We start from the raw sequence: 23,067 nt of genomic DNA on the forward strand, positions 1-23,067 counted from the left end.
CCCAATCTGCCTGCTGGATGACAGCAGGCTGGTGCTGCCAGCTGGGGCCAATGGCAGCACTGATCTTCCTGGCATGGGCTGTACCCAGCACCAGTCCCAGAAAGCAGCACCAGCCTCCTATTATCTGGCAGGCAGATTGGGGGTCTGCACCCTGGGGGCAGTCCAGCACAGCCCCCACAGCCCTCCCAGTGGTGCAGGCTAGCCCCCAATCTGCCTGCCAGATAATAGGAGGCTGGTGCTGCCACCTGGGGTGCAGCCCACACCCAATGCTCAGTGCTGCTGCTGGCCTCAGCCAGCCAGCATTACCAGCCTCCTGTCATCCAGCAGGAAGATCAGGGGCTGCACCCCCAGGAGGAGTCCAGCACAGTCCCTGCAATCCTCCCAGGGGTGTGGGTGGGCCCCTGATATTCCTGCTGGATGACAGGAGGCTGGTGCTGCCAGCTGGGGTCAGCAGCAGCACTGATCTTCCTGGCATGGGCTGCGCCCAGCTCCAGTCCCAGTCAGCAGCATCAGCCTTGAGTGATCTGGCAGGCAGACTGGGGGACCCTTGCACCACCAGGAGTAATTGGCAGAGCCCCACAGCCCTCCCAGGGGTGCAGGGTGCCCTCAATTGGCCTGCCAGATCACAGGAGGCTGCTCCTACCACCTGGGACAGCGCTGGGTGCAGCCCACAACCAATGCCAGGAAGATCAGTGTTGCCTCTGGCCCCAGCCAACAACCAGCCTCCTGTCGTCTTGCAGGCAGATCAGGGGCCTGCCCCCACCCCTGAGAGGGCTGCGCTGGTCTGCTTCTGGGGGTGCAGGCCCCCAATCTGCCTGTTGGATCACAGGAGGCTGGTTCAGGCCAGGGGCAGTGCAGGGCAGGGCAGGGGTGGGTCCCCACCCAAGCTGGTTTGCTCCGGGCCCCACACCAGAGCCAACCCAAGGAGGGTGGAGGGACCTGCCCCTGACCCAACCCCAGGGCAGGGGCAGGTCCCCGTATGAGCTGATTTACCCCGGGCCCTGCTTCTGGCCCTAGGCATCAGAACCAGCCTCCTCTCATCCACTAGGCAGATTGGGGGCCTGCACCCCCCAGAAGCACTCTGGCATAGCCCTCCCAGGGGTGCAGGTAACCCCTGATCTGCCTGCCAGGTGACAGGATGCTGGTGTAGCCAGCTGGGGCCAGCAGCAGCACTGATCTTCCCAGTGCTGGATGTGGACTGCACCCAGCACCATCCCAGGTGGCAGGAGCAACCTCCTGTGATCCAGCAGGCCTACTGGGGGCTCCCTCCACTCCCAGGAAGGCAGTAGGCTCTGCCAACTCGTCCCAGGTTGCCAGGGACCCCAATCTGCCCGCCAGCAACACCAGCCTTGAGTGATCTGGCTAGGACCAGAGCAACCTGCACCCAGTGCTGGAAAGATCAGTGCTGCTGCTGGCCCCAGCCAGCAGCACCAGCCTCCTGTCATCCAGCAGGCAGATCAGGGGCCCACCCACACCCCCAGGAGGGCTGTGGGGGCTGTGTTGGACTCCTCCCAGTGTTGTGGGCCCCCAATCTGCCTGCCAGATGACAGGAGGCTGGTGTTGCTGGCTGAGGCCAGCGGCAGTACCGATCTTTCCAGCACTGGGTGCAAAATAGCTTATGGGTGAAACATCAAAACAGCATCGAAACAGCAAAACAGTTTCAACAAAATGAAATGGAACAGCGCTTTTGAAATAAAATGAAACTTGAAACAAAACACTGTTCCAGCAAAACGGAAGTCGAAGTGGAACAGTGCTACTTCACACAGTCCTGGTGTCCCAGATCCCCTTCTGACTCAAGTTACCTCACAGTCCCCCAGGATCCCAGGATGATTTGCAGCCCTGGATTATGTTATCTTCTCCAGTGAAGTAGGGCTGGCCCTACTTACAGATTTCATAGAGCTGAGGCAGTAAAGCCTCTGGTCGCTAGCCTGCATCCTGCCAGCACCTGTCAGCCCAGAGGGAGGCGGAGTGGAGGAATGGATCCCCTGCACATTGCAGTGGGGAAGCCCCCCCCCACACACAGTCCAGTGAGCCCCTGAGCTGTGAAAGTCCCAGTCCCACCCCTTCGCTAGCCAGTTACTTCTTTGAGAGGCAGAGGGAGCAAGAGAGGAATGTACCTCCCCAGCCTGGTACTGTCCCCCTGCAGCTGAGGTCTGCATGGCATGAGGGGGAAGCCTCCATGAGGGGACTTTACTCCCCACCCACAGCCCAGCATGTGAGGAGACAGGACAGGGGAGAGATTGTCTGCTAGCTCTCCCTCTCCCTGTAGCTGACAGCAGGAGATGGGGGGGGTGTCCAGTAGCCAATGTTATGGGTTGCTGATCTGCTGGATTTAGCAGCTTTCAGCAGTGCCTGGTATGATGGGACATGTGCATGAACACCCCCAGGCTCCTTATCTGAGCCAGTGTAGACTTCTGCCTGCGTTGGCCACTGGAACAGTAAACATCAGTTCAGTTCATTATCAGTCCAATCTGTGCAGCTTAGATAGAGCTGCAAAGATTGAATTGATTCCACCTCAGGCTTTTTGAACCTCTATACTTAGCCTATATGGTTATAAGGGATGAGAACGATAGAACACAGATAGCCTAGTACAAATCTGGATTATGGCTAAGGTTGATTTCTCTTTTCTTTTATCTTCCAGTAGTCTGAGCCAACTTTGATGGTAGGTAAGCTAGCCAGCTCCCTACCCTTGTGAGAAGCTAGGAGCAAATTTGCATACCTGAAACATTTGTCATTCATTCACCAGCAATAATTTTCAAAACTGGCAATTCAGAAATGTTGCAGAACTTGCTGTCAGACAACAGCATGCAACAGGTGACCCTTTGTATTTGAATGAGTAAGTTCATACCTGATTGTTGAGAAATTCTTTGATCAACTTTTATATCAGTGTATATGTGAAAGTGATAGTGAGAATCTTCTATGAAAATTGATATGCTTTTCTGGAACTAAATATTTCAAAAGAAAAGGTGCAACACACTGATAATGAGAAACAAAGTCAAGCAATTAGTATTTTAAGATTGCCAAAATTAACAGTTACGTTTGCAACAAATGCATTGGAGTCTTCTCATTAAGACTATCTAGCCAACCAAAATATCAGTTTCAACTTCTGAAAATAATGTTCTTGACAAAGAAGGTTCTTCTTTTTCTGATATTTCCACTAGGCACAAGAGAAGAAAACTCTCTTATTAGTAAAGCAGTCTCAACCCTTGAGGGGGGATACTTCTTTGAGCAACAAACTTACTGCAGTTGCACACTTAACTCAGATTATGGGGAAAAAATACAGAGAAAATAACTGAACATTCTGGTTCTGAATGATCCTGCCAAATGGCCTGTAATCAATTAAATGGTTTGGCTTTTGCGTGCAAATACTGGGTAAGTACAAACAAATTGCAAAGATTTTTCTTCCAATAATAATAGAAAGAAATTCTGCATGGGCGGGGAGAGACACGTATTATTTTTCATATCAGCTTTCAAATGAATAACACATGAAATGAGATCTGTTGAAGTGGCATGGAAAAGTCATTCTGCTTAATACTTTTGCTGCAAGTAGTGTAATTCCAGAGGTTTTGGTTTAGCCCAGAATGGTGTCAAAAACAAGAAAAACATTTAGAACATCTTAATGAAACATAGGAAACTGGCAGATTGCATAAAGAGCTATCGTATGGAGATTCTCAGAAACTGGAATGAAGTGAGATTGTAGATTTGAAAATGTTTGTTTGCTGAAAAACTGAATTAAACTGGTATAAAACTTACAGATCCCCACTTCTAAGGAAGAAGACCTCAAGCCATGCCGCAAAGCTTCTGTCCCTGGCTAATGAATCCTGCATTCATGTCTACAAGGTAGCATGGCATCACTTTCTGGGCTAGTTTGTAGACTGATAGTTAAGGCACTATCCTGAGTGGTAGGAGATGTAGGTTTGAATTTCCTCCTACTTGAACTAAATGGTTAAACTAAATCTTTCACTTCTCTGCTTGTGTGTTTTGAAAACCCAGAGGTTACTCATACACATACTGATGACCACCTGGGATTGGCATTCTTATTGAAGACTTGTTTCAGCAGGTCTTCCTTGCACGTCCTCTCTTTCTGGCACCTTGAGTTTCTATTATGCCTGCAGAGCTGCATAATTTCAAGGGAAAGGGAGCTCTTTTCACCTTCAAACTTCTGATTGACCAGGGCAACCGTGAGAAGCCTGGCCTCCTTAACAAAGTGCCTCTGGGAGCCGAGCAATCCTTGTGCTGGCTGAGGAGAATTCTCTACATCAAATCCAGTCCTCCTCTACTGCCTGCAAAGGAAAATGGAAGTTGCAGTTCTTCTCCCACCAAGCTGAGGGTCAGTTACCTCTCAGCTGACCAAAATAAAGTCAAAGAATCAGAGGAAAAGTTTCCCCTCTTCTTTTTCTATTTTTACCTATAAAATCATTTTTCATCCATCTTAGGCTTTCTGCATTCTTTGGTGCTGGTGGGATGTCATGAATTTGTCAGTGCTCCTGACCATCCTCCCTTCCTTTCTCCCATCAAGACTTTGAATCACAGCATCTTAGCTATGCTGCAGTTTACCTTCTTCTAGCAGTATTTTTGAGCACAGGCACAATCATCATTGATTTAAGTTTCCTTGGTAAAAAGAAGCAGTGAGCTCATGTCCAAGGCCACCAGAACTCATATTGGCATGCCCCTCACTCCTGACCTGCGACCCACTACCCTAATCCATCCCTGCCAGTGGCCCCCACTCTCGACCCACAGGCCCCTGCTCCCCCCCAACCCTGCACCATTTTCTGGCTACCCGGCCCCTGCGAACACAGACTCTGGCCCTGGTGCCACTGACCCGGACATGCAGTTCCCTGCTGCCTCCAAAGGACCCCTCCCCATCCTCCCCCCACTGGAGAGGCAGGCACTGCCCCTGCCTCCCCCATTTTGCTGCAGCCCCAGCACCCAAATAGCTTCTGCCAATGCAAGCAGGCACCCACCTCCCTCCACGCACACATGCATGCCAGACAGTCCCCAAGCCCTGGCCCTCCAACTTCCCCACCCCCATAGACTTATCTGCACGCAGCAGCTGGGACTGCTCCCACCACCCTGCTTGGCTGCATGCTGGCTACATGCATGTACATGCACAGATGCATGTCATGCCTCCTGCTTTCAATCACCCTTTTCCTGCTCCCCCCAGCCCCAAGTAACTCCAAGTAACTAGGGCAAGCTGGAAGGTGCCATGAAAATCTTCAATGCTGAGCTGAGCAAAATCCCAGATACTTGTTGATATTTAAAAAAACTGCCTGGACAGAGATGGGAGGACCAAAAAGAGGACATGTCTGGGAAATGGTAAGCCTGGACATATGGTAAGCCTACACCTTGGATACTGTTTGTTTCTCTGTTGTATTTTTACCCATGGGTCTTCAGCCTACTTATCTTACCATCATTATTAATTCACTGTACAAAGTGGAAATGCAAGGTTTTTATGTGTAGTCTGATCCCAAATCTGTTATGTTAATAAGAGGTTTTTCTTAATTTTCTTCAATGGGCCTATCAACAGAGATTTAGTCATTGCCAAGAAATCTCTACAGATGCAGTTTACTCAAAAATGGAAGTCCCACGAAGACTCACTGAAATACCAAGGAATTTCACATATTTCTATCTAACTAAACAACTGGTAAGGCTGTACAAAGATGCAACAGTTTTACATGTTGAATGAATTAACATCTGTATCAGTCAATATTCTTTTCATTTTATTTGTCTTCTATCCTTTCCATTTCCAACAGCCACATAGTTTTCTCAGGCTTTGTACAATCACACTAAATATATGACTTGACTTCCTTTTGCTCTTTTGCATCCCAATGACTTATGGAATACCTGAATTTAATGCTTGTTGCACTGCAACACTTCTAAGTGTCTTTAGGCAAGTCACTTAGGCCTGCCTTGATTCCAAAAAGTATCTTACATGCCGTGATTCCATTGACTCCAATCAATGAGAGTTAGGCCCATAAATACCTTGGGTTTTAGACTTCATGCTTCAGTTCCTTATGCCTGACCAAGCTGGTTTATTTTTGTGATGGGTTCTGTGCATGAGAGACAGGCAATGGATTTGATAGATATCGATTTTAGCACGGCTTTCGACACCATTTGCCATTACTTAACTAAAAAATACAGTCTAGAGTCACGCATCATAAAATGAATATATAACTGGTTGGATCATCATGCTCAGAGTATATGAGCAAATATACTGCAGTACTTCAGAGAAGGACCTGGGAGTTACAATAGACCACAAGCTGAATGAGTCAACAGTTGTGCTCTTGTTGCCAAACAAACCAATAGCTCATTGGGCTGTATTAATAGGAGCATCAGTTGCAGGTCAAGTGATCCTTCCATGGGTAAGTGCTGGAAAACTGTGTCCAGTTTTTGACCCCACACTTCAAGAAAGATACAAACAAGTAGAAAGAATCCAGTGGAGAGCAACAAAAATGATCAAAGGTCTGGGAAAATGTGGCTTTCAAGGAAAGGCTGAATGAACTATGAATCTTTGTTCTGGAAAAGAGGGGACCGAGGTGTGGGGTGTGTATTAACTGTCTTCAGATATCTGAAGGGTGTGTTATACAGAATACGGTAGCAGGCTATTCTCCAGGGCTGTGGGGAAGACAAGGAGAAATGGCCTCAAATTGCAGCTGGGGAGATTTAGGTTGAATATTAGGAAGAACTTTCTCACTATGAGTGTTTGAGGATTGGAATGCACTACTGTTATGGGGCACCTACCCCATCACTGAAGGAGAAGGAACCAGGGATCGGTTGGCCAGCTTCAGCCTCCTGAACAAACTGATAGTGGTAAAGGGCCTTTGAATAAAATGGCTGCCCACCCCAGGTGCAGCCAGCACAGTGCAGCTGGTGATTGACAGGCCTGGGGCAGAAATAGTAGGTCAGATGATCCAGAAAGAGACATATACATATGGCCTGGATTAAATCACAATTTCTTATTTTTTGTGAAAATCATGAAATTAAGTGATTGTCACAAAAATGAGATTTGCAATGAAATGTCATGAAATGGCCACTTTCTGGGGAGTTCTTGCATGTGGAGCAGAGCTAGGGAAAGGGGCAACAATGAGCAAGGATGAGGGGAAGCAACCCCCTGCAATTGATGCTGCCCATGCTTCAGCCCTCCCAACCACCTCACAATCCTTTATTCCTGCCCCCCCACCCCTGCCCTGCTGGACACTCCTGCTATTACCAGAATAACTGTGGTGTCAGACAGAAAAGACTCGGGGTGCAAGCTCAGAACCCATGCAGGAGAGTTCAAGGAAGAGGAGCCCAGAGTCTGCGAGAGTATGGCTAGAGCTGGGACCTGGAAGCCTATGGTTCTGGGACAGTGGACCTTGGGAGGAAAGGCCCAGCTAGAGTAAAGTGGGCCAAGGCCAGGGTCCTCAGCCCAGACAAGGGCCTAAGACCTGAAGCAACCCACCCCCTGCCCTCTAGGGGCAGCCTTCCTATCCAATTATAGTATCAAAGCATGGCAGGTGAGACAGCAGGGTGGGACCCTGAGAAGCCAGAGGGAGTGAGCATGGTGGGACCAGGTGGCCGCCAGGTGGTGTCTTAGCCACCCCAGCTATGGATTTGCTACAGCTACCCAGAGAGGTCATGGAATCTCCACCCTTGGAAGTTTTTAAGAACAAAACACTTAGACGCTTAGAATGGTTTAGACTGGGATGTTCCTGCTTTAAGTAAGGGGTTGGTATACATGACCTGTTGCAGTCCTTTTAGCTCTAGTGTTCTATGATTTTTCTATGATCATGTCTGTGAAAATGGGGATAAGCAGCATTTCCCTGCCTCTTGGGGATCTTGTGAGAATAATCTCATTAAAGAGTTACTCAGATACTGTTATAATGGGAATCCAATATAGATAGACCTTATATAACCAAATTGACCTCTGGGTTACTTGACAAGCAGTAATCTGCTGCTCTTGCATTCAATATATAGAAGTGTTAACTGAGGGCATGTCTACATGTTGCCCTATGGTGATGTAGCAATGGGCTACATCACCATATGGCGTGCTACAGTGACGTAGTGATCCCATAAGTCTACACGTGATTGGTACTATAGTGGCGTGCTCACTACTTATAGCATGCTGCTATGGCAATGTAGTAGGGAAAACTTCCCATATGCCACCAGCATGTCGCCATATGGACAGTTACGGTGTCATGTTTTAGTACTTTCAAAACAAAGTACTAAAACATGGTACAGTAGCAACATTGCCGTTGGTTATGTGTAGACACTCTGAGAGTATGTTCCCCATCTATAGCAAATATTTGAATGGGTCAGAGTCAGAATCAGTCAAGCGCAAACTTCTTGCGTACACCACATATACTATTCCTGCAAATGGAGTTATTGTTCAGTTGCACTATAGACTGATAATCCTTCCTTATTATCTTAAGCAGAATAGAGGAACAAGAAACCTTTTTCCCCCACTTCCTGGTGTGGAGCACAACACTGAGATGGTGTACGGAACAGACAGCACAAGCCGATTAGATTGGGTAGCACGCAGATAGGGAAAGCAATCTTCTCTGTCCTAATTGGAAGACAGTTTTGCTCACCTAGCCCAGGTACTGATATCAGCAGCAGAGAGCACACTTCTCTTAATGCAGTGCAGCACCACACTGCCTCCTGTGCAAAGCTGTAGCTTAAACACCACTATTTAATTCAGAGTACATACAACATTTTTCAAAAGGTCTTGCTCTAGTTAAAACTGTTACAATTTAGTACTCTGTGCAACAAGGGGCCTACCGGGGCAAATCTCCACATGCCCGCCCACCCGTTCTTGGGCAAACCTCCTTCTTGCCCGCCACACCTTGGTCTTAATTGATTAATAGATGTAATTAGGTGAGAGGCTACCCATTTTCTGCCCCGCTGCTAGAGGGCAGCTATCTGTGGCTCCGTTCCTCCCCTACACCGCAGCCCAAGCCTGGCTGATGATATCATGATGTTCCCACATGCGCCAGTCCCCCACGATAGGCCCCAGAATCCTGCTGTAGGACCCCACCTAGGTTCCTCCCTTCAGGCAGACACTGTTGCCATTATACCAGGCCATATATCTCCTTGCCACTGGTTCCCCTTTGGGTGTGGTCCCCTCACTGGGACCTTTGGTTCACACTAGCCCTGGCCCACCCCCACACCAGTCGGGACCCCAGGTCCCTGGCTCTTGGGCATCCTTCTCGGTAGGCCTGCTTGCCCTTCTGACCCTCCTGATCCTGGCCTCCACCTGGGCTAGTCAGGGAAAACTCTGGCAGGCCTTGCTGTATGATCCATACTCTTTTCCCAGGGTCCCCCTCTCTGGGTTCTCCACAGACATGGGGAGCTGGGGTACCTCACACCACAACTGGTGTCTCAGGGTCTCACAGGGGGCTCTCACTCCCCCGCAAAACGGGCAACAAGTTGTGGTGCTCCTACAGGTGTTATTTTTGACCCACACTCTGCCTCCCAATGGTGGAAGACTTATCAGGGTCAGGAGTCTGCCCCCCCTCACACTGGGGGCTCGGGGCTTCCCTCCACAGGTGGACTCAGGTGGCCATAGCCATGCCTGGCCCTAACTCCCCTGCTGGGGGTTGAGACCCCAAAGAGAACTCAGGCAGCTTTGGCCACACCTGGCCTCCAACTCTCCTCCTCAGGGCTTGCACCCCCCACAACTACCTTCAGTGTACACAACCCACCCTAAGGTGAGGACTAGGGGTTAAGGCACCCCAACCCACCTTTCACTGGGGTGATCACTAGCCTGGCATTTCCTGGGGGCTCCCGCACCACTGGGAGTCCCACCAGGCCACCCACTCCTGGCAAGGTGTAGTGTCAGATTGTATCCAGGACCAGGAGCCTCCTACCATCCCCTACAGCTCCTCCCTTACCTCCAGATAAAACTCAGCAATCCTCAGGCCAGGCAGTGTTTTTACCTCCTCTCCAGCAGCCAAACTCCCTTGTTTATATAGGCAGCCCTGAACCTAAAATGGCTGCCCTCATTAGGCACCTGGAGGCTGCCAGCTCCAGGGCCTTAAAGTGGCAGGCACACCTAGTGTCCTGCCACACCTTGGTAATGTACATTCAATGCCTGCAGCAGTATTGGTTAATCCCATGCCCTATGCCTTAAAGCAGATATTTTATTTACATCTGTAATATGCCTCAAACAGAACATTTATTATGTTCACCTACAGAATGGTCATTCCCTATAACTTGTTTCCTACATTTTCTTAGAAATATAAGGCCCCAAAAGAAGCTTTATTAGCATCCAGAATCAATCAGATAAGTCACTACATTATTTATAGCAGTGACATGGGACGGCTACAGATGGTTAAGCTTGTTGAGTACATTGAGTTAACAAGCAGCTCTCTTTTAAACCTTTGCATTCCACTTAGGCATATGAGGCATATAACTTTTTATGATCTCTCCCCTGCTAGGATGCAAATTCCAAAGAGGCCAGTGGTATGCAGTTGAAAGCTCTGCATATTTCATTTTTCTGGCTATGTTTCAGTGTTGGGAAATGAGGATACTTTTATTGCTGGTAAAGTAATGATGGGAACCTTTGGTCACAATTATTTACTATATCACTTTCCATTTCCACATGACTGGGTTCACGAACAGACAGTTAAAATGCCCAGGTAAGAGCAGACAGTGGCCATTTAAAACTGGGTCAAAGCCAACTCTGTCTAGACTCTAGAATGAATGAATAGAACTCTGAGAATTGTAGGTTTTGGGGCTGATGGGAATTAGAAGCAAAGAATGCTGGGAAGGAATGCCAAGGTCTATTCTTTTCTTTCAAATGCAGGAAACCAGGGTTGGAATTGTTTATTGCCTCAGTTCACAGCCCATTAAAGGATGACTTCCCATTGGTTTGCTCCAGACTTCATGCCTCCTGATGCTTCTTCCTAGCAATCCTTTCTCTGATAGCTTCTAGCACCATCCTCCTACCCACTGAGGAAACTAGCTCTCAGAATCCTATCTTTATTGGAGGAATTAAAGAACAAGTTTAAGTTGAATAGTTATACTGCTTAAAAGGCCTTGGAAACTTGGCTATTTAACTTAAAATAAATGCTTTAGTTTGTACACAATACTATATTTACCCAAATCCAAGGCAACTTCAATTTTAAGATGATTACCCCCACCCCATTAGATTCTATACATGGAAAAATTACAAATTTCTTACAATTTTCCGTGTATAAAATCTAATTATTGGGGTGAGATGGATGGCAGCCAGACCTTCACCTGTTACTCCCCCACCCCTTGCCCATGCCTACCCCACAGTAGCACTGTGTAGATGCTGACCAGGAGCAAATTTGCTCCTCCTCAGCCTAGCCAGCAGGGTGTCACAGGGAACAGGGAGCTCTCTGTCCCCGGTCCTGGTGCTGCTCAGCTCCTGACTCCCCCCAGGACCTGTGAGGCAATCAGCACCAGGACTGGGGAGCTCTCTGCCCCCTGTCCTGGCTCCTGGCTTCTAGTGCAGAGTTGGCAGCTCTGGAGGGTGTGTAGGGGCTAGGAACCCACAGACACTAATAGTTATTGAAGAAAATGGGTAGACAGTGGTAGAATAGCTTCTGCTGATTTGGCATAGGAGAAAGATCTAGAACCTAAAGTCCTCTCTCTTCTAGTACAGTGACCATACTCCCTCTGGTTGTTCCCCTCTTGGTGAATATGTCTTCCCTTCTTTGGTGTCCACCTTCAACGGGAGGGGTATAGAGCATGTGGTTTAGTGTCACTCCAAAGTAGGTAGGATTTGGAGAGTGGGAGGGTGTGTCTACATGAAATGTTTATTGTGGAATAGTTTTTTTTATGCACAGCAGCACATGTGTAGATACTGACCTGGCTGCTTTAGATACGAAGGTGCTTCAGTATAGGGGCTGCCTGCCAGCTAGCTCAGCATTGAGGCACCTTTGTACCCCAACCTGCCCCTCTGCAGCATGTTGAGCCAGGCAGGAGAATCCCTGGGCTGGCAGACTGACCCCTGCATGCATAGACTTGCGTGGAGAGAGCTATTCCGTTCCAGAATAAATTTTGTCAGGTAACTTCCCTGTAAGGTACTTTCCCTAACAGTAACTTATTGTTGACACAGTTGTGACAAAAGGTTGGTCAGTAAAATAATGGCAGTCCTCAAAAGCTTTGCCCATACATAAAGTTAACTCATTTAGTAGGGGAAAAAACTAGACAGGAAAAATTAAACTACTTACACAAATGCTTCCATACCCAACTTATAGGTGATTCTAAATGTACTTATACTCCCTAAAGGTTCAAAAGGCCCCCAGTAAAGACAATATTTTACATATACATTGTGCCTTTTATTGCACAGTGCTTTACAAGTCACACTGTAAGATCATGCTTGTCACATCTACTTTACAGACATAGTGCACCTTTGAACGGAACAAGAAAAAACAGTTGTTAGACATGATTAAAATACAATGAAAGGTTTGGAGTGGTAAATTAAGTTTACCCAAATTGGAACCTATCCAGGACACTAATTTAATAGTCTTTCACTTCTGCAACCTCACTTGCATTCTTAGAGATGCCATAAGCACCTGGGTCCTCTGTTTTAGACATTAGGTGAAAAAGATATTTTAGGTAATGCAGTGTTTTGTAGTACAACCTCCAGACTGAAACACAAATTGTAGTGGGGATGATTTGGAGGGTGACACCAGGAAGCTCAGTCTCTTCGGATAATTTTGCAATAGCTCAGAGCACACACTGCACCTCATGGCTGCAACCAGCAATGCTGAGCACATAGCACTTCAAATAAAAATCTAACTGTTTTCAGCCCAAATGAAGTCCCTTTATTATTGCCCAGAGCACTGTGCATGAAACAAGGGCCATGTGCACCCCCTACATGTTGCCGGTGGGCATGGGGGTGCTAAAAGTGTGGAGCTATGTATCTAGGCAGCAGGCAGGTGTGTGGCCTCAGGCTGGCTGGGCTGACTGGGTACAATTTAGGTCAGGGGCGGGCAAAATGTGGCCAGTGGGCCAGATGCAACACACCAGGCCATTCTATCCAGCCTGCAGGGCCCCTAAAAAATTTAGAAAATTAACAGTTATCTGCCCTGGCTGCCTGTTATGCGGCCCTCGATGGCTTGCCAAAACTCAGTAAGTGGCCCTCCACCCGAAATAATTGCCCACCCCTAATTTAGGCCCACAGGCAGCATCTACACTTACATTTCTTTGCAGTTAATTACTCTACCGTAAGATAGTAGTGTCCCTGACATTACTATTTTATAGTGGTGTTAATTAGTTTTCCATGGCTTAACACCATCACATATGTAGATGGTGACGCTTTACCCCACAGTTAATTAATCTATACCACAATAAAGAGCATGTGTAGACTCAGCTTGGGGCTACTTTCCTGCTAAGATAAATACTGTATTCAAGAAAAGGAAAAAAAGGCCTAAAGGAAACCTTTTCTAATGACATTCAAAAACTCTGCTTTCACTATAAGAAAAAAAACAGAGTCCCCCTACTAATATAGTTTTATTATGTTTAAATATCCTAGTGCCCCTGGCTATGTTTTGCCTTCTATACATGTAAGATTAATGTATACTCTGGATGATTTATAATGCTAGCGGTGTGTACTTTTGAACCTTCTGTGTGAGACTGTATCACCAATAGAAAAGATACTTTTACAATAGTTAAAAAAATAACACCTAATTTAAGGAAAAGATCTTTTTTCTAATTATAGTTTCATAGTTTCTAGGGTCGGAAGGGACCTGAGTAGATCATTTAGTCCAACCCCCTTCCATGGCAGGAAAGAGTACTGGGGTCAAATTATTTTTATCAGAGATGGAGGAAAGCATAGGCAGAGGAAAAAAAATTATTTGGGGGGGGGCTAAGCGTGTGTGCGCATGGTGTAGACTCTCTTGCCCAGCAGGTAACTCTGTGGGGGAAGGGCCATGGGGGGTGGGGGGCAGATTGAGGCCCTCTGAAGTCAGTGAGATTCTTTCCATAGGCTCTACATCCAGCTCCACTGTATTTAAGATTTTACAGTATTTCCTTGTACAAAGAATTTTTAAAAAATCTCTGTGTTATTTTAGGTATGTTTGGTTAGTAACCATTGTTAATTATTGACTTTACAATGGAGACCACTGACTGATTAATCTGAAATGTCTTGCCTGATTTATTGTTATTGTCATTCAATATCCAGCTTTCTATGGTATGTAGCAGCTACTCTATTGCAGAGTTTGCTGTTAAATTTCACTGCTGCGAACTGTTATTGGCCTTCAGCTTAACCAATGCTATCTGGCACATAGAGTCCATAAGTAGTACTTACGTCTTGTTTGTCCTTTGTTTTAACTCACATAACAACCTTCATGGCCAACATTCATGCATTATAAGCTAATCACAGGCAATATACAGTAAAAGAGATGTGTAAATGCTCTGAAGTGGCTCAGCAGGTTTCAATAGACATTTAGCATAGTTCTCAGTGCTCCTGATTTACTACGACATCCTTGTCAGAGGCTCCATCCAGAAAGACAATTAAATTATTAGTTTAGAAACATTTTACGAAATTGGTCACTGACCACCCACTTCAAGCTCTCTGTGTCTTGTCTTTATGTAATTATTTATTGGTCACATACACAAAGTCATTATTCTAAGGCTGTAGATATACAATTTACTGAAAGGTTAAAGGGGGAAGGGCATTCCTGTAAGACAGCTGCTTCTCAAGCAATTTTCCAGGTGCATGTTCTTATCTAGCAGTGAATTTTGAAGCTAAACCATGGCAACTTAACCCAGATTCATTGAAGCCTAAACTATCACAGTTTATCTTTCACTTACAAAATGCACATGCATGGCCAATTTCTGCAGAACAGCTGACAGGTGGTAAAATCCTACCTTCGTTCATTAAACAGTAAGTTGTTCATATATCCATATGTTGAGATCAACTCTCACAGCAATGTCAATCATGACCTCCATAACTGTCTTAAATGTCTGTTAGATCTGGAATGAAACTGAGCTTGAACCCATCACCTGGGGCCTGCTCCTCAACCAAAGAGTGGAATCAAAGCGAAATCAAAGAGACTCTTTCAGTTAACTTTAGAAGACCCCACGTGGTCAGATCTATTGCTCTTGAACTACTTACATGCTAATAGGACCATGGGTTTAGCATGTTGCCATAACAAAATTAGTAATGGTGCACCATATTGTACCTTCTAAAACCATGCATAGATTCATGGCCATGCATAAGAGACATAGCAGAGAAGGTAAGTTGAGGCCTGGTTTCTGCTGAAAAATTGATGAATCCTGAAGCTTTTCCAAGCCCTTTTGTATGCTGTTCACCAAATTTAGTCAACCCTAATCAAGATCTAAGATTTGCCCACTAGAATCCTGTAGAATGAAGAAGTCTCAAACTAGACAACCATCTTAATCAAACTGCTAACAGACATGTTTGGGAAATTAGCCATTTGGAGCTGGAGCATGCCCTCAATTCCGTACAATCTGAACTGCTATTGGAGGCTGGGTCTAGAGAGGTGATTGCCAAATTCATCCTTTGCACAGATTCTTGTTTCAAGCAAAGCAAGAACAAAAGGATAAAAATTTGAGTTAACTTTTGTATCCTTTGACAGGCTACAAAAGCATTGCACTTCCTACGCAGTAGGCCTGTGCGAATAGGGAATTATTTGATTCGGGTTCAGATTCAGCCAATTCAGATGCCAGCAATTCGATTCGGAGCTCTGAATTGGTTTTCCACTTCGATTAGGCCGAATCAGCTCCAAAGCTTCAGAGCCGATTCGGAGATTCAACCATAGGGTATAATGCGGAAACAATGAAATATCTATAACTGTTTTTTATTGTCTGATTTGAATAAAACTTGCAGGGATGGTACCCTCTGCTGAGAGCATGAAGCCTTCCAAGTTTCAAGGAGATAGGTAAAGGGGTTTGGGGGAAACTGTACCCCAAATTCTTGAAAGCAAAACTCATGGCACCTGTATGTGTTAGGCCACAGTGGGGTGAAAACTGCAGTGATCGTAGCCCCTGCTGAGGCCACCAAGTCTGCCAAGTTTCAAGGTGATAGGTGCAGGGGTTTGGGGGGAACTGCACCACAGACAGGTGCTGTTGACAGGCAAAACTCATGACATGGGTGCTTATGCGCCTATGTCTGCCTTCAGGCACAGGGAGGTGAAATCTACTGAAGGCCTGGCTTCCAGGCCCTGCCAGACCATGAAGCCTGCCAGAGATAGGTGCGGGGGGGACAATGTAGGCAAGAAAGCCAATCAGTGAAAATGGAAATGGAGGCATCAGGGGGTGAGGGACAGGCTAGGGTCGGGGGGAAAGGGGGATGTAGCAGCACAGGTGAAAGTGCAGGGGTACCTTGGGTGTTAGATGCAAAAGCTGGCATCCCGGGTAGCTAAGCTGAGCTTACCAGCAGCCTCACAACTGCATTGCAACCAGCAAGTGTCAGGCCTGTCAAAGATGTGACAGGTCTGGGCGTTCCCCAACCAGGACTGTGTGTGTGCATGCATTAGCTGGAGGTTATGGTGCCTCCTCCCCACCTTTCACCAGGGGATTGTTGGTCCTGGCATTTATGGGGCTGCCCCACTGCCAACAGTCCCACCAGGCCTCCCTACCCTGGCAGAGTGCAATTTTAGTGGTCATGCCCAGGACCTGGGGCCTCCTCCTTCCCCATAGCCCCAGTCTTATACCTCCAAGTTCATCCTGGCAGGGGAATGAGCTCAGCAGGGACATATTCTTCCCCCGCTGGCTGCTGATGCAGTTAGTGCCCCCTCCAGCTGAGAGCAAGGCATTACTTGGCTTTTAAAAAACTTGAAAAAGGAAATCTGTGCAGAGTGAGGAGGGTGGCATTCAGTCTGTCTGCAGGTGGAGCTTGGGGAGCCCCAGCAGCAGGAGGGTCCCCTTCAGGAACACCTGCAGCTCCACCAAAGCAGGATCCAAGGAGGTACAGTGGGGTGTCACAACATCCCTAGTTATGCTGAACACACTTTTGTTCGGCTCACTGGTCAGTGGACAGGACAGGTATTGCTGGGCAACCATGGCCAGATCCTACCAGATCTGGCTGTGGCTTGCCCAGTACATCAAGGGGTCACAGTCCAGTGGCTCCACATCCTCAGCAAGATAGGTAGCCACTAAAGCCTCAGCGCTACCTGCTTGAGGCTGGGGTCTGGTGCGTTTAGACCTCAGCATTGAAGCCATGCCCATGACCCACATTGGCAGTGGCTGGCATGGAGGAGACCGGCTGGTGCTGGGAGTGCTGGCATGGGAAAGTGGATCCCCTCTTCCACATCCCCTCACCTCTGCGCTTCGGCCTCCCTGACTTTGTTGACCAGCACCTGTATCCAGTGATCGAGGGCTTTGGTGCTGCCAGTGCACGTGCTCCCCTTCACCCTCAGGTCACACATGCCTGCCATCATGTGGACCATACTGGACTGCAAGGGATCCAGCCATCTCCTGATGTCCTCCTTCAGCCGCCTCACCAGTGCCTACACATCTGGAGACAGCAGCCTGCCCCAGCCAGGAACACTGATCCCCTGCAACTTCTCCATTTGGTTCTCAAGTTCTCTCATTAGGGGGATCACCTGGTTGAGAAGGGCATCACCAGCGCTAAGAGTCTTGGTGGCCTTGAGGAAGGGCTTTAGGACCACCAAGATCTGGGAGATGGTACCCCACTCAGCTCTGTTCAGGGGGACACTGATCCCATTCTCCCCAAGCAAGGCCATCTCATGGATGGCCTTGTGTTGCTCCACCAGCCTTTCAAGCATCAAGTATGTGGAGTTCCACTGAGCTTCCACATCCTGCATGATTTTGTGCTGTGGGATGCTCAGCTCTGCCTGTTTCTCCCACAGCACCTTGTCCCCCTTGATGCTGCGGTGGAAGTAACCTGCCACCTTCCTGGATTTCAAAATCATTTGGCTTATAGGAGTTATGGTGGTGGTGCCATCACCAGCAGACCTGTCTCCCTCCAAGACATTCCTCACTATGAGGTGCAGCCTGTGTGCCACACAGCGGATGCCAACAAAGTTGGCATCATGGACAGCCTTCACCATATTCGCCCCATTGTCGGTGACCATGAACCTATGGGTGAGCTGGCCTGCCCAATGAGCCACCCCTGTACCATGCGGTTCGTGGCCCCCATGATATCCCTTGCCGTGTGCGACTCATCCAGCACCTCAGCTTGCAGTAGAGCCCACCAATGGCCTGACTGATCTCACCAGTGCCCTGTGAGGAAGAGGTAGGACTGATCACCACCCTGGCTGCTCCAGATGTCAGAGGTAAAATGCAAGGCTACCTGTGGCCCTGCCTTCCACAGCTTCTCCCTCACGTACTCCCTGCATGCCTCATACAGGGAGGTATGTGCTGGCACTTTGTAAGATGGGGTCAGAAGTGCTATGAGCCGCTTGAACCCTGGCCGCTCAACTAGGGAGAAGGGCTGGCTATCCAGAGCAAGCATCTCCCCAATGGTCTGGGTGATCTTGCTTGCCTTTGCAACTCGCCCCCCTCTGTCTGCAGCTTTCCCCCAGTGGCCCAAGGTGGCCTGCCTCTGCTTTGGGGGGAAGGGGGCTTTGGATTGAGTGGGGGACTTCCCTTTTGGCATGCTTACCCCAGCTGCTGTGCCTTTGGCAGTGCTGGCAGATGGCAAACATGGGATCATCTGCCAGCTCAAAATGCTCCCACACTGTGCTACTCGCCCGCTTCTGGGTTTAGGATGAGGATCCTGCCTTCTCCTACTCTTCAGCAGGCTGAGGCACAACAGCAGGAAGAGCTGCCTCAGCTGAGGCACTTGCCTTCATAACCTCAACCTCCTCTGAGGTGCTGCTTTCTGGAAAAGACCCGGGTCTAGGGGAAATTTTAGGGGTGTGGAGCACAAACTCTGATTCCCCCTCAGTCCCCAGAATTGCTTGAGCCAGTGCACTCAGCACCCCTGGTTCCAGCTCCAGCTCCTCCTCTGGCAGTGGGAGGCTCATACCAAGAGATGACATTGGGGTAGAGGAGACAGTGATTCCACTGCTGGTGCCTATGTCTGGACTGAGGACAGGTGCTGCAGTTGCAGGCATGTCAGGTGCAGACACTGCTCCCACCTCCTTGCTTCCTCTGGCAGCAGAAGTGTCATGGCTGCTTGGGAAGAGAATGCATCTATGTTTGGGGGTGTGAATGGAACTTGCAGCTGTAGTTTTCCCCCTACCCCCTCTCCCTTCCCTAAGAAGACCTAGCACCTGCCTTTCCAGCACGCTTCATATTAACCTTTCCTGTGCTGCAAAAGGTGTGTGTGTCACTCCTTTTGTGTTGTGCATGTTATTCCCTCTGTGTTGCGTGTGCACACCGGACTCTTCTTTGATTGTTTGATTCGGTAATTATAAGTATTGAGAACTATGTAAAAAAATGCATGCTGTCTGTCTGTCTTCTTCTCCACTGTGATGTATTTATTTAGTATGAATTATGAATGTCAAGTGTGACTAAATTGTCTGTTTTATTCCCTGTGTTATTCCCTCTGTGTTGAATGCATGCACTGGACTCTTCTTTGGTTATTAATAACTATATATGGTGTCCTCTTCTGTGATGTTCTATTAATTTGAATATGTGACTACTACTGTACTTCTTGTTATTCATCTGTGATGTAATGTGTATCTCCTTCTTCTAAGACCCTGAGTTCCGTTAATCTCAATCTGAATCTGACTTCTGTGTTGTCTTCAGTCTCCATGTAAACTAACTATAATAATATTAATAACTAATAACTACTATATATAATCTGACTCTTTTCCTCTTTTCCTATGAATATCTGATTTTTCTTCTTGTATGTGTGTATATTATAAGTGTGTGTGTGTGTGTTCATGCAATCTGTGTGCCTCCCTGCACAGTGATGGATCACACTGGCAGGGACAACACAGAGCTTTCTTTTTTCAAAGTTTGCCACAAAAAAAAAGAGAGCAAATATAACTTGAAAGAAATTAATTGAATAGTATTAAGAGATGCTAAACTAAGCTAAGCTAAATCCTACCCAGTCCTTTCTAACAACAAAAAGTAGCCGGCAATTAGCTACTCCTGACTATAAAGCAAGCCAGGCAGTGCACAGTACCTTTTCATGCTGTTCCTTAGACAGAACCAGCTTACAAAAGGCACAGCAAGCCTGCACACAAAGGCTTTTATGCTGTTTCTATGTCCCTCCCCCCAGACACTGTAATTGGAAAGGCAGTCAGAGAGATATCTTGCTCACTGGCCACCTAGACATGTCAGTCTTTCCCCCCTGCCCCTGTCCCCTGTCTCCCCTCCCTCCCACTCCTCCTCCCTCTTCTAAGTTTCTGTTTCCCCATACAGACAGCCCTCTGAATCTCCATATCACCGAATCTTTTCTGAATTGATTCAGAAAGCATAAAACAGTGAGTGATTCAATTCAGACATGTTGATTTGGCATCCGAATGAGCTGAATCTTTTCCAAATCTGAATCACAGTCCAAAGCTTCACACAGCCCTACTACACAGTACCCCTTTCCCCTGAGGACCTGACCTAACAAGGTTCTACCACGTATGAAAAATAGAGTCCTATTCATAGGGTAGAATGAAAATTAATATGGTTTCAAGACTGTCCAAGGTACATTTTAAATACCATCATTACATTTTTTTATTTATGTGTTTCAGACTGAGCAGACAAGGAAAAATCATAATGGCATTGCAACAATAGAATTTTTGTTTTACAAGAAGATGCATGAGCAAAAGTTTATGTTCATCAACCCTATCACTGCAACGCATTCTTCGGTTAAAAACTGCAAGTGTTTTATAGCATGGGTGACTGGTGCCCCCTTAGTCAGGTGGCAAAGACCTCCCCCCAACAACCAGTCCCCACCAATCATGCCAACTGCAAGGGGTGTCCCCCGTGGCCAATTTCACCAACTGTGGGGAGAGGTCCCTCTGCAGCAAAACTCACCAACTGGGAGAGGGGGGTCCCCCCATGGCAAAACTTACTAACTGGTGAGCGGCCGCACCACTCCCAAAAGTGGCCATGGTGCTCCTGGAAGTGGCTGCAGGGCTTCTGGAAGCAGCCTCGACCTACATCCGGCACTCGCAGTCCCTGGCCAGCACTCACGGGGGGCACCAGCACTCCCGCCTGCCCCCCTGCCTGTCACCTGAGCAGGGAGCACGGCCTAACGGGGTGCACGTGCACCCCTGTGCACCCCCTATGTGTTGTCGCTGTTTTGTAGGAATCCAAAATACCAGTATTTTGGGGGTGACTGTTTCTTTTGTCCTATCTTTTTTCATATTCCAGAAATGGCAACCATATCTGCACACAACAATCCCCTTGTCTCAGCTTTCACAGGCGATTTTTCCTGTTTCATGATATGTCATTTGGTATTGTAGAATTAAAAACTGTGCCATACTGCATAGTGAGGCTTGTTGTGTATAGTGCAGATAGCTAACAGAAACACACAGCAGCCACTGTCTTCTGAGGAACAATGGATATCTTGGCTTTCAAGGGCTTTGTAGAAGCACCCATCATTAAAGTATCTCCAGATCTACCGAAACAACACTGTACCAGAGCACGACTTCACCCAATGTGACATTCATTATTTTAGGCCCCCTCTATACATTACAGGTATTGCACAACTAACTGTTTAATTGTATAATTATCTTGAGCCCAGCTACACATGCAAAATAGTTATCACATCATCAAAGCTCCAACCAGCTATAAAATTAGACCTCAAAAACATGTACTAACTTTATAGCTGGTTGCTATCCAGTTCTAATATGCACATATTTCATCCCCAGCTGCTGGGAGCCCTGTCAACTGAGGGGGCTCAGCCCCAGCACCTGCCAGCTCTGGGTTCTGCAGCTGTGGATGCTGGGTACCGGGACCCAGCAGCAGGAGTATAGCTGCCCCAGGAGTGTATGAAACCCCTGGTCCTGGGGAATCACAACTGTTGTGATTCCCAGGCTGAAGGGTTTCACGTTAGGGTGGATATGTGTCCTGGTTGGATGGGACACTCCAGGATTCTGTAGCCCAGTCCCAGCAGGTTAGTCAAAAGTCCTGGGCTAGAATCTGATGAGGAGGTGGACCGGCATGATGCACCAGGCAGGTGGCCAGGCAGGCATCACTGCTTCTAGGTGGGAGCAATGTAAATGGAGCCACATGTGGAATGTCCTTGCTCCCGCACAGGAGCAGTTGTGCCTGCCCAGCTGCAAGCCTGGCAAACCATGCTGCTCCGCCTCCTCACCAGACTCTGGCTCAGGATTTTTGACCAACCAGCCAGGACTGGGCTATAGAATTCTGGAGTGTCCCAAACCAGAATGCATGTCCACCCTATTTCATGCACCCTCCAGCCTAGGAGATCATAGTAGCCATGATTCCCCAGACCCAGAGGTTTCACACCCCTCTGAGGCTAGGAGATTGTGGCTGCCATGGTCCCCCAGCCATGGGGGTTGGTGGGGAGGCCCCACAGCTGGAAGCCCATGAACTGAAGGGGCTCCCAGCCAAGGGAATATGCAGTACTGGGATCCCCCTGCATCAGCAATAAGGTCCAAAGGGGTCTAATGCATGATCCCACAGTAACACCTCCTGCCATGCACGAGTGGCATGGCAGGAGGCACAATTGTGTGAATTGTGCATTAGATCCCATCGTGCCTTTACCTGCATGTGTAGAGGGGTTAGTATCACAAATAATCAAAGTAGCAAGACAGTAGCAGCACGCTGTCACCTGCTATCCTATCTCAGCAGGTCACCAGGCCCAAGCCCCACTGAAATAATTTTCAACAATGTAACTACCACTTGAATAAATGTTATATTGAATTATTCAGGAAGGTGTTGCCTGGTATTCCCAAAACACCTGAGTTGCATTCATAGACTGTCTAATCCTCTCTCAAGAATTAATAAATATTTCCAATATTTTAACCCAATGCTCTGCTCATGTGACTCACTGGGTAATGGGGGAAATGATTTGTTAGCCTCACCATTCCACAAGCCCACTGCAATGTATTCTGGAAATAACTGAGGAATTCACACCAATATGTTCCCTAATATGTCCCTCTGCACAGGCCCCATTGTTCATTTGTCCCAGAAAACACCTGATGTGACACAGCTTATTTGATTCATGACTAACCTCTCCTACACCTCCATTCACCAGGGATTCACAAA

At 47.6% G+C, this 23,067-nt stretch overlaps 1 long non-coding RNA gene across 1 annotated transcript; it reads left to right on the forward strand.

The window, feature by feature from the left end:
* The first annotated feature begins 6,936 nt into the window (after positions 1-6,936).
* LOC109320943 lies at positions 6,937-18,845 on the forward strand. The gene is made up of 3 exons (XR_002103894.1): positions 6,937-7,044; positions 8,847-8,848; positions 18,833-18,845. It is a non-coding gene; the product is annotated as an uncharacterized LOC109320943 (long non-coding RNA).
* Positions 18,846-23,067: the final 4,222 nt, after the last annotated feature.

The sequence above is a fragment of the Crocodylus porosus genome, unplaced genomic scaffold (genome assembly GCF_001723895.1).
Source record: "Crocodylus porosus isolate Cpor-Errol unplaced genomic scaffold, CroPor_comp1, whole genome shotgun sequence".
In the NCBI taxonomy this organism is placed as follows: domain Eukaryota; kingdom Metazoa; phylum Chordata; order Crocodylia; family Crocodylidae; genus Crocodylus; species Crocodylus porosus.